The 13,417-nt window shown below is 32.7% G+C and overlaps 1 long non-coding RNA gene across 1 annotated transcript; it reads left to right on the top strand.

Moving 5' to 3' along the window:
- The first annotated feature begins 1,786 nt into the window (after positions 1-1,786).
- LOC128296435 (uncharacterized) lies at positions 1,787-4,203 on the top strand. Its single transcript, XR_008287053.1, has 2 exons — positions 1,787-1,850; positions 3,945-4,203. It is a non-coding gene; the product is annotated as an uncharacterized LOC128296435 (long non-coding RNA).
- Positions 4,204-13,417: the final 9,214 nt, after the last annotated feature.

Below are 13,417 nucleotides of genomic sequence, written 5' to 3'. Positions count from 1 at the left end.
TTATTTTCATGCATTAAAGTTTAAGAATTGCAATCACTACATAAATTGACCATATTCACCAACATAGAAGTAAAAAAAAAAAAAAAAAAAGTATGATTGGAGTTAGTTAGAAGACAAAAAGAAAAGAAAAGAGTCATATGTTGAACTTAAAATAGGGTTTGATATGATTGTGAAGGCAGTAATCATCCTCCTCCAAGCTACTTTGAGGAACATGATTTTAAACAGTTGGTGTGATCTTAGTTAAAAAGATGAATGAAAGTTAGGTAAAGTGTAATCTTAAACCCCAAGCAAATGAAAACGTCAAATCAATTTTCATTCATCTATATTAGAAATGATAGGGCTTCAGCACAACTCATAATTGCTGATCATTTTTCTTTTCTTTCTTAAGTTTACCTAATTCTGGGAATTGCAAAAATCAGAAACTTTCCTGAATAACTGTCAAGGTTGAGTGTAAACACAAATCCAACTTAATTCGCTTTAACCCAATAATGAAAGCAACTACTTTGCTCCTTCACTTTTGAACTTAACTAAGCTCAAATAATTATATATAATAACCCCGCCGGCGAAATTTAAAACAAAAGTAGTGTTAATTTTAAACAGACAATGCCCTTTTCCAAAGGAACAATCCATGGGTACGGAAGCTACCGGGCCTTGCCTAACCAAAGTAAGGTTGTTGTAATGGGCCTTACCTAAGCCCTTCAACTTGGCTTTATCAAACCTCTTATGTCATTCCAAGCATGTAGAAAATAAATTGTAAGTATTAAAAATTATATTTTTTATTATTCTAAATTTAAGTTTAATCATATATAAGATTTTATTGCTTTTATATAAAAATAAAAATAAAGTAAAACACCCTCATAATAATATAAATTTCTTTATATAAATAAGTTATTTTAATCATTTTTTAACTTAATTATCGATGAGTAACTTGTGAAATCAATATAGATTTTAAGTATAACATAAATATAAATTGACTTATCTTTTTCTTCACAAACTATCTATTTTATATACAACTAGTTTTCCATGTGATATGAAGATATATAATCCCCAGATGGTATTCTTCATGGAGACAAAAATAAATAGGAATCAGATGGAAAGAATACAAAGGAGTTGTGGCTTTCAAAATGGTATAGTTATAGATTCGGATGGTTTGAGAGGAGGATTATGTTTGGCATGGCGTGATATGCTACCATTATTGTAACATCTCAAAATAGGGCCTAAATGAAATAGTGGTTGCGAAACCACAAATCTGAGATATAAAAGTTTTTATTTCGATTAATTTTTTTTTATGATTTACCGAGTGATTAGATGTATGTGTTAAAGTATTGATAAGAAATTTTATAGATTGCATGTTTAATTTGCCTATTAGGGCTTATTTGCGAAGTTCTTTATAATGACCGATTTAGGGCCTAAACGGAACGATGGTTTTAGAACCACGAATTCGAAGTCGAAAAATTTATTCCGATTAAGTTTTAAGGTTTATTTAATGATTAAAATATTTTGTAAAAATATTGTTAAGAAATTTTACTGATAAAGTGCTTAATTGGACTTTTAGGACTAAATTACAAAAGTTGCAAAATATGTGTTCTAATTCATAAGTACTTGATTGAAATGGGGTTTTAAAGAGGAGGTCCTTAAATGGTAATTAGACCATTATATTTTATTTGGACAAAAATGGGCATGAATAGGACAAAATTTTAAAGAAAGGCCATAAGGGCATTTTAGTCATTTGGTAATTAAAAGAAATAAAAAGGGAAAATAAAGCCAAAATTGACTCATTTTTCTCATGGAGGCCGAAATTAGCATGGGGGAAGCCATAGCTAGGGTTTTCAAGCTTTCCAAGCTCAATAGTAAGTCCATTCTAGCCCCGTTTTTCAAGTTCTTTATGTTTTTGGAATCCCGGTAACTTGATTAAGCTTATTCTAGCAATAATTTAAGCTAAGGTTCATATTTGGAAAAATACCCATAGGTGAAATGTGTTTATTTTGATGTTTTATGGTAGAATATGAAGACTGAAATTATGTTAAACAACTTTTGCTAAGCGGTTTTAAGCAAAAATGAGTAAAACGGCTTAATCGGTAAAAGTTGTTATTGTTCATAACTATGTGTTAGAGTAAGAATTTGATGTTTCCATAGAAGGGAAAAATGATCAGCATGTCATAAAATATAAGAATAAGGGATGAAGTTTAATTCCCGAGCTTAGGGGCAAAAGTATAAATATGCAAAAGTTTAGGGGTAAAATTGTAATTTTTCCAAAGTTTGAGTTAAGGACTGTTTTGAATAGTACATTAATTAAATAAGTAAAATATGATGTTTTAGATTCTTGAAAAATGAGATTTGAACCTAGAATGGGAGAAAAATCGAAAATCAGGAAAGTTGGTAAAATGGTCGTTTTAGTATCGAGGTAAGTTCATATGTATAATAAGCATTAATTTATGCATGTTTCAATGTAAAATTAATATATTTACTATGATTACCGAGGTGTTGAAAGTAAGTATAATTATGATGATTTAAATGTTCAATATTAATTCGACATGGAAATGAGAAAGTATGTAAGTTTGTATGTAAATAATACATTATCTTTATTACGTTTTTATATTTCAGCATATTTTATGTATTGTAGCTGATTTTTGAATCATAATTGACTATTGGAAGAATGGAATAAAGTATTAGAAAGTGAGATACTTCCCGTTTGAACCTTCAGAATCGAAAGATACAGATGGTATGTAGCTAGGTCACATGTGGAATACGGGATGTATACCAAGTGTACAAGAGAGCTACGAGACATTATGAGGTAGCTAGGTCGCATGGGTGATACTATGTGTACACCATGTAGACAAGAGAGCTACGAGATAGATGTAGCTAGGTTGCATGTGTGGTTCCAGGTGAAGGACACCATGTAAATAAGAGAGCTACGAGATAAAGTGGCTAGGTCACATGAGTGGTGCTAAGTGAAGGCCACTATGTGTACAAGAGAGCTTCAATTTTAAAGGTGGACTGTGTGCGATACCATCGCGTATCTGTTATTATTCCGAAGTGTTCAACTGGGAAATTGATTAAATGAAATTGTGTATGGCTTTGTGAAGATAAGTGTAAGTATACACGTGTGTAACTTATGAGTAATATGCTTGATATGTGATTGGAAATTGGAAAGATTGTTATGGGTAAGTGATGAATACAATTGAAGTGTGAAAGATCAGAATTGACAATAAAAGCTGCTCGGATAGTTAAATGATGAGAATCTAAAAATTTACCAAAAATATTAGAAATTGAATCAGAGATTGAATGAGATATCAAATTAAATCTTAATGAGTTTATTTTCATATACAGAAACAGAGCAAGCAAAGGAATTCTATATTCTGAGATATTTAAGTTTCTATGAGCCTGGTTCAGAATGACTACGTGATCCCCTATTCTGACTTTGAAAAATCATTAAAAATTGTACAAAAATAATTATGGGATATAATTTATATGTTTTAAATCCTTAATAAGTCTAGTTTCAAATAAAATAAACGATAACATCATATAAGTTCCTTACGAAGAGAAAATTTATTTGTAGTGAAGAGTGGTCAAGGCAGTTGAGCAGTGAAACAGGGGTAACTTCAATGAATAAACTGTACTAATTGGCTAGACCACAAATTCTGAAAATTTTCTGGTAAGAATATACGTTAATATAGTTTCAATTAAAATTAACGGTTTGTAATTTGGAGTTTTTTAGCTCCAGAAATAAATAATTTAGCTGCTGGTACTTTGCTAGACAGTTTATTTTGAACCTGTTTATAATTGTAATAGTGAAAGTATGTGTGTTTGTGATGGTAATGTTCCGGGAACATATTGTGACTTTTTTTAATGTATGATAATGTATTGTTTATTAATATTTACATATTTACTTACTAAGCTATAATGCTTACTCCCTTCCTTTCCTTTTTCCTATGATGTCGCAGATGTTAGCTCGAGTTGGAGGTCGCCGGAGGTTAAATCACACTATCAAACTATTGATCGATATATAAAGGTTTTAAAGTATTTTTAAGTCTTTGGCAAGTATGGGGACTCGTTTAATTATTATTAAGTTGCTAGGAGTTGGCCTAAAATACTGACCTATGTTATTTGAAGGTCTCTATTGTATAAAGTCATTTAATGTAGATAGTCTTAAATATGTTTGAAAAGTTTAAAATTAATGAAATTTTATGTCTCGATTTTAAATGATTACAAGTACTCAAGTCCAGTAATACCTCATACCTGTTCCGGCGTCGGATACGGGTAAAGGGTGTTACAATTATTCTTTAAAGTTTCTCAAAAAGGCATATTGATGTGATTATCGAAGATATTGATTAATGTAATAAGAAGAGATTTACTGGGTTTTATGGTTCTCCTTATACGTAGGATAAGAATGAATCGTGGGATCTGTTAAGAAACTTGAGTAATGCTGAGGAGCTCCCATGGTTTGTATGTGGGGATTTTAATGAAATTATGTATGGCCATGAAAAAAAGGGAGGTTTACCCAGAGAGGAGAGACGTATGGATGCATTTCGTACTGTGCTGGCAGATTGTCACTTAGTGGATGTGGGTTATACTGGAAACTAGTTTACTTGGGAAAGAGGGAATTTACCGGAAACGAATATTCAAGAACAGCTGGATAGGGGAGTTACTAATGAGGATTGGCTGTCTATATTTCCTGAGGTTATAATTCAACATCTTCCACATCCTTTTCCGGATCATTGCCCACTTCTTATCACTACAAAAAGAAAACATAATGAGCGGCCTAAAAGAAGTTTCAAGTTTGAAGCTTGGTGGGTTTTGGAGGATTCGTTTGTTAAGGAGGTATGATACATTTGGGACAATTCAACTAGAGACTGATACATTTGGGACAATTCAACTAGAAACTGATACATTTGAGACAATTCAACTAGAGACTTGTTACAAAAAATGGAAAAGGTAAGAAAAGGCTTGGATAGATGGCCAGTCAAATTCGGCAAAGTAAGAAGGTGAAAAAGGAGATGTTAACTGCTAAATTGGTTGAGTTGATGGAATCTAGTAGGGATGGTGAAAATTTGGCAGAACTCATTAATACAAAGATTCAATTTAATTTTGAGATTGCTAAGGATGAACGATATTGGGAGCAGAGGGTGCGAGTTAATTGGCTACAGTTTAGAGATAGGAATACTGCATTCTTTCACAAACAAGAGACACAATGACGAAGAAGGAACCTCATTCGGAAATGTGATTCGAAGATGGTAGGGAAATAGAAGAGATTCATGAAATGGAAGGAATTGCTAGATCTTATTTTCAGAATCTATTTTCAGTCAGGAGGAGGGGAAATTATGAACATCTGTTGACAATAATTAATCGCTGTATTTTCGAAGAGGACAATTCTCGGTTGATGGCGAGTTACACAAAAGAGGAAATTCGAATGGCCTTATCAGAACTGGGCCCTACAAAAGTGCTAGGGAAAGATGGATTTTTGGCTTTATTCTACCAGAAGTGCTGGTCAATTATTTGGGATAACGTGTCTTCCTTTTGTCTACAACATCTAAATGGAGGTATAGATATTAGTTTAATTAATAAAACTAATATAGTGTTAATCCCAAAAATTCCAAATCCTTCAAATATTACTCATTTTTGCCTTATTAGCCTATGTAATGTGCTTTATAAGCTGATGGCTAAGGTCGTTGTGAATCACCTTCGTGTAGTTATTGATAAATGTATTGACCTAGCACAAAGTACTTTTGTACGGGGAGGTTAATTTCGGATAATGTGTTACTGGCTTACGAAATCCTTCATACATTAAAAAAAAAAAGATGGAGAAAAAAGGATATATTGCGGTAAAATTGGATATGAATAAAACGTATGATAGAGTCAAATGATATTTTATAGTGGAAATTATGAAACGTATTGGTTTTGATCCAAGGTGAGTTGAATCTCTACTGAAATGTTTTCCACAGTTTCGTATTTAATGGTTTTCAATAGCTATATTGGAGAGAATTTTCACCCCACAAGGGGACTAAGGTAGGGTGATCCTTTGAGTCCGTTCTTATTTTTAATATGTTGGGAAGGTCTTTCTAGTCTTATGAGGCTTGCTACGCAAGGAAACATACTTAGAGGGGTTAAGGCAAGTAGAAGTGGCCTACAGATTTCTCGCCTATTATTTGCAGATGATTGTATTTTATTTGAGGAAGCTATAGAGAGATGATCTTATTCACTTAAACAGATTTTGCTTAAATACGAGAATTGTTTCGGACAGTGTGTCAATTATGAACTACAATATTTTTTAGTACTAATACACAAGAAGGGGATAAAGTAGTTATTTCCAGGGTTCTTCGAGTGCGTAGTTCTAATAACTTGGAATGATATGTTGGCCTGCCAAATATGGTGGGTAGAAAGAAGAAAATGTCTTTTCAAATTTTGAAAGATAGAATGAAACAACGGATTGATAGTTGGAGTGTAAGACATCTATCTCAAGGAGGAAAAAGGTGTTCATTAAGGCTATTTTTCAAGCTATTCCAACCTATATTATGACATGTTTCCTAATTCCTAAATCTTTATGTGTTGAATTAGATGGTATTATTACAAAATACTGGTGGCAGAAAAATCAAGATAAAAAGGGCATTCACTGATGTATGTGGAAGGATTTATGTTCTTTGAAAAATGAAGGTGATTTGGGTATTCGCAATCTCGAAAAATTTAATATAATGTTATTAACCAAACAAGGTTGACTTCTTGTTAACTTTCCTAATTATTTACTAAGTCGTATTTTAAAAGCAAAATATTATCCAAATTCGGATTTTATCAATGCTCAATTGGGAAATTTACCTTTGCTTACCTGGAAGAGTATCTGGGCAGCTAAAGGAATTTTGGAGAAAGGCTTATGCTGGAGGGTAGGCATGGGGTATCGTATATCTGTTGAGGTGACTTATGGATTTCGGGAGCCGAAAATGATAGATTATAGAATGAAACAACCAATGAAAATATCAAGTTAGTATCAGACTTGATAAATGCTAATAATAGAACGTGAAATACATATTTGATTTTTAGTACATTCAATGAGAATATTTCTAAGAAAATTCTGCAAATCCTCTTGCCAGAGACAATCTACGATGACTTCCAAGTATAGAGAGGAGAACCATCAGGAGAATTTTCAGTCAGAAATGCCTATAAACTATTATAAAAGACTAATTCGGGTCCTAAAAATAATTTTATATAGACCGAGATTAGAAACTTCTACAGAAAATTATGGAATTTACAGCTTCCCCCAAAGATTAAAATTACAATTTAGAGAATATCATGGAATTATATTCCTACTCTATCTAATCTAAAGAACAAAAAAGTTACATTGGAAAATCTTTGTCCCCGTTTTCACAACTCCGATGAAGATAGCAATCACATTTTTCGACATTGTCCTACAACAACAGAAGTATGGACAAATTTAAATTTCTCATGGGTATGTAATAATGACACTCAAAGCATGTGAGAGTGGCTTACCTAGATTTTCAGTCAAGGAAACAAAGAGCAGTGTCGCCTATTTTTCTGTGGGTTATGGTCAACCTAGACTCATAAAAATAGGTTCATCCACAAAAGGAAGATTACAACAAGCAGGAACATTTCGAAACAAGTTATTAGTTTTATAGCAGATATAAACAGAGCGGATGAAAAAAAAAACTTACTCTTAACATAGATAAAGGCCACAAACAAATTGAAAGAAGTATGAGGGCGACAGTTTACTTTGACGTGGCTTTTGACAAAAGATCCTCCAAATCTGCTTCGAGTCTGGTTGTTTGCGATACGGGAGGGGACATCATGGTTTCTAAGTCAGTTATTCACTTTGACATACTGTCCTCATTGCGGCGGAGGTGCATGCAAAATTACAGGCGATTCAATTAGGATTATAATGGGTCTAAATATTCTGGAAATAATAGGAGACTCAAGAACAGTGATAAAGAAATGTCAAACCACAAACCATGATAAATCGATTACAGGGACAATCATCAGAGACATCCAGAGCAAAAAAGCCTTTTTTCAGGAAATCAGGTTTCATTTCTTTCCTAAAGCAGAGAACAAGTATGCTCATTTTCTTGCTAAAGAGGCGCTAAGAAAAGGAGAAGGACATTACCTATTGGGAACAAATCCAAGCCATACTCATCAAGAAAGGGAGCGACAGAGACCAAGACAACCAGACTAAGGAGACTCTAGAAGGTTTCAAAAAATATTGATAGCAGTTAATAAAATATTTCATTGGAAAATGCTATCATTAAAGCTGGGTAGTGGATATGAAAAGACAAGGTTCGGTGATGTCCAGCTGTTATGATTGACTGGAGTAGGATTAGATTTATTTTTTAGTTATTTTGAATTTTGAATTTATGGGTCAAGTTTATTCGGGCTTAGCCTGCTTTGTTGTTACTTTAGTTTCTGTTTTGTTTCTTTTATTTTGGTCTTAAGCCCAATATGACTGAAAAACCCATTTAGTGTCGAAATTGGTTAATTTTTGTAAAAGTCCAGTTGATTTTCAAAAAAAAAAAAAGTTTTCCATGCTATATATAGATTAATTGTATTTAATAATGAAATTTTATTAAATTATTTTGTAATATTTATGTAATACCACGAAAATCTTTACGGTAATATATTATCCTTGATATAATAAAATAAGGAAATAAAGTGATAAAAAAGGAAGTTTTGAGTTATGGCAACATTGGGAAGTAAATTATGATATCTTGATTAGGAAAGGACTAAATTGTAAAAGTTAGAAAAGTTTTGTTGCCTAAGAGTAAATACTCAAGACTTAAAGGGTTAAAGTGTAAATAAGAAAAGTTGAAGGACCAATAGTGTAAATATTTTAAGGGTAGAATGATCTAGAAACTAAGGAAAATGGATGAATTAGGACCAAATTGAATAAGTGAAGAACTATGAGGGACTAAATTGCAATTTTACCAAATTAAATGATGACTCAAGGATGGAATTCTAAAAGATCATGAAGGGCAAAATGGTCAATTAGTAAGAGAGAGAATTCTAGAATGTAATGATTATGTTAATGATATTTTAAATTAATTAATTAGATAAATATTATTTTATTAATATTTTATGAGATATTTAATATTATTTTATTATTATTTATTTAGTATATAAGGAAAGAAAGATAAAGAATTTTCATCATCTTTCCTTTCCATGCAAACTAACGTGAGAGAAAGAGAGGAAGAAAGAAAGTTTTACTTTCTTTACAATTTGTCCTTTACCAAAAATTCACCATTTTCACCCAAAAATCAAATGAATTTCCATAGCTACCAAGAGAAAAATGTTAAGGAGAACATGGGAGTTAGAATATCAAGTTGGATTCAAGAAATAGAAGCTGGAGGAGAGAAAATCAAGTTAAAGATTGGTATCAAGAGAATAAGGGGATTTAGCCTGGACTGGTAATCCCGACAATACTCTATGAGTTTATATTGCGAGGATTTAGCACGGTGGTAATCCCGCTACAAGGATGAGGTTCGCGGGAGTGTGCTCTCTGATATGAAATGTGTAAGACCATGGTTGAAAGATACCATGGCAACCTGAGTGTAAGACCATGGTTGAAAGATACCATGGCAACCTGATATAAAATGTGTAAGACCATGGTTGAAAGATACCATGGCAACTTGATATGAAATGTGTAAGACCATGGTTGAAAGATACCATGGCAACGTGATATGAAATGAACAAGACCATGGTTGAAAGATACCATGGCAACATGACAGAAAATGAGTAAGACCATAGTTGAAAGACACTATGGCATCATGTCAAAGATAAATAAGACCGTGGATGGGAGACGCTCTAGCATCATTGAACAATTCATATTCGGGTAATATGTATCGGATGACGAATGGTTATATGAAATAATTATGAAGATAGATAAACAAAATAAGTATAAGTACATGAAATATAATTTATGTTAAGTTTGATATAAGCTATTACTAGGAATAAATATACATAAAATATATGGAAATGATGGAGCATGAAATATTGATATAATGAAATGAATGATATATGCTTATGAAGAAAGCGGTAAGAGCATGATATGTTTCATGACATGTACATATATGATTATCTTTGATATGTTGATACAAGGAAATTATGTAATTGAGACTATTATTAAACTCAAGTGCGATATGTCGAGAAAATAGATATATCAGTGTTGAATTTATATGAGATATGTGCAAGTATACTAACAATGTTGCTGTTTGATGTTTATACAACTGTCAAACTGTTGATTGAATGGTAATATATTTATTTATATGATGCATTGAATCGGTAAGTATTTAAATTTTTTAGTGATCGTAAATGGTAGTAATGCTCGAAACCACATTTCGGCGGCGGATATGAGTTAGGGGTGTTACAATTTATGTAACACCCCACACTCGTGTCCTACGCCGGGACAGAATATGAGGCGTTACTAGATTTAATACATGCATTCGAACGTTTCTGAGTCATCAAGACTTGATCAAATTTAAAACTTTTTCTAACTTTGTTTAAACTCCTTAATATGGGCCTACGAGGCCTCAAACTTTCATTGGAAACCTTTCGAAACCAACTCAGGTTCTTAAACCGACTTAATAAAAAAATGACCCTTGAAACAGGGCACACACCCATGTGGAAGGGCAACACGCCTGAGTGGCCATTATGACATGGCCGTGATGATGGCTCATGTGGTTCACATGACCTAAGCAAAAGGGGATACGCCTGTATCCCGAACCCATGTGAACTAAATTCTAAATTCTAACTTACAGGGGTTTTCACATAGCCTGACTCATGTCCGTGTCTATGGCCCGTGCCCTCACACGGCCATAACACGCCCGTGTCTTAGACCGTGTCTAAAAACCTTAACATTTTTTTTCTAACGTCAGCATCCAATAAGGGGTACACGATCAAGGCACACGCCCGTGGCCAGAGGCCATGTCTTCCACACGGTTGAGACACACGGCCGTGCCTCTTCCCGTGTGTTTACTACCATGCATACTGACTTGTAAAATTAACAAGCAGGAGACACACGGCTAAACAACATGCCCATGGGGCTAACTGTATGTCATATACGGCCTAGACACACGCCCATGTGTCTACCCGTGTAGACAATATAAGACTATCTACCAAGCCTTTGGCACACTGATACACAATCTAACATCAACCAACATATCAAAGTTTAACTTAATATGATTTCTCAACCAAACAACCATAGTTAAGACCTATATACATTATGTATATTCAACCATGCCAACAATTCCATATTCATGAAAGATTAGCTTGCATTCACATAATAACTTTCAATATTAGCCATTTTCTATGGCCTTATACAAAATAAATTAAAAGCTAAAGTAAGCTGACACATTTGACCAATTAACAATGACGCAAACTCAAAAGTCAAGGTCCTATACATGCCATATTCAAAATAATAAAACCAACTATACCAAGTGCTTCCGTTGATAGTGTGATCGATGCATCTGACGTCCAATGATCCCTGAGCTAATTAGGTGGAACTATAAGAAAATGGAAAGGAGAGGGAGTAAGCATAAAGCTTAGTAAGTTGCATGCAAATAAATATAACAATAACTTTACCATTCATCATCATGCAAATAAAACGTAGGCATAAGCACAACTTATTCATCACTATCCAATACAATTCACATAGCATATATTGAGCTCAAATCTCATATATTTCAAATAAGTACCTGTACCACTCACAACATGGTTGTACTTTTCTCATTTAACTTAAACTATAACTCTCACCGTTGAACCATTTGGAATACTATCGGATATTCACTAAGCCTCGAACATAGGGCATAATGTCGATACTATGTCCTAGACATGTCTTACACTAGCTCTCGTCTTAATGTCAATGCTATGTCCCAGACATGGTCTTACACTGGCTCTCATAATGTGGCTTGTGCATGTCCCAGACATGTCTTACACTAGCACACAAATAACCTGAATGTCATGGCATGAATATCCGATTTATTCCCTAAGGTTCAAACAGGAGTTCTATTATCTCAATATTCATCATTTATAATCATTTCCACAAACAAGAAACTTATGCTATGTCAATTCAAACACATATAATAACAATGTATTTGTATTATTTAGATACAACTTACCTCGGATTATAAAATGTAGACGACTAGTTTGGCTTAGTCCATTTATTTTGCTTTTCCCCGGTCTAGTCCCGAATTTTTTAATTCTTGATCTATAATGATAAAATTCACAAATCTAATCATTTTACTGATTTAGGTACTCAACAATTCATAATTGGGCAAAATAACCATTTTGCCTTTAGACTTTCACAAAATGACCATTTTACCCTTAGCCCCAAAAATCGATTTTTATCACATTTCCTCTTTAATCAAGCCTAGCCGAATACTTTTTATACTAGGAGCAGCCCACAATTCTCATTATTTCACACATTTATCATCTAATTTTCCACTTATGCAAAATGGTCCCTAGTTAGGGTTTCCATGAAAACTACTTCACAAAAGTTGTTTATTACACACTCATAACTCATATTCTTCCATAAAATTTCAGAAAATACCATGAAAACTCTCACGGTAAAACCCTAGACTTTCAACCATTTTGGAAAATAGTCTATTTATTAGAAAGCTCATGTTACAAGGGGTCAAAAATACAAAAATTAACAAGAAAAGTCATCAAGACCACTTACTTGTAAGGAGATTAAGAGGTTGAAATTTTTCAAACTTCCAAAACCCTCCTATGGCTGATATTTTCGGTCAAGAAAAAAGGATGAATGAAAAAGATGAGGGCTAGGCTTTAAGGTATTATTTTATCACAAATTAGGTCATCAAATACCTAACACTTTGACTATTTTATTTTCTTTGTCTTATGGCCGGCCAAGCCTCTCTAAAGGGTCTAATTGCCCTTTAAAGACCCCCAATTTAAGTTTCATGACAATTTAACACCTTTAGCTATCAAATCAAGACTTTTGCACTATATGCGATTTAGTCTTTTTTCGTAATTAAGCGTGAAATTGCTAAAATTACTTCACCAAATCTTTCATGCACTAATATAAACATGCTATAACTCTAAAATAATAATAAAATAATTTTTTTGACTTCGAATTGGTGGTCTCAAAATCACCATTCCGACTGAGCCCAAAATTGGGCTATTACAATTTAATATAGTTTCATTAATTATGTGAAACATATTATTAGAAAATTGTATAAATTTTTAATATAATAGTTAGAAAATCAATTATAAAATCTTATATATTTTTAATTTAATAATTAAAAACTTTTTAATATATGGATGACAATTTTATACATAAATATAGGTAAACAAAGAGTGCAAATTATACAAAGATAAAAATAGTATTAGTAAAAGAAAAATCATTTATTAGATTAATAAATATAATATATAATATTGTTGTGTAAAGTTTTAAAAGAAATTAATT

Source organism: Gossypium arboreum, chromosome 8, assembly GCF_025698485.1.
Source record: "Gossypium arboreum isolate Shixiya-1 chromosome 8, ASM2569848v2, whole genome shotgun sequence".
Lineage (NCBI taxonomy): Eukaryota > Viridiplantae > Streptophyta > Magnoliopsida > Malvales > Malvaceae > Gossypium > Gossypium arboreum.
This window is presented reverse-complemented; position numbering and strand designations above follow the sequence as displayed.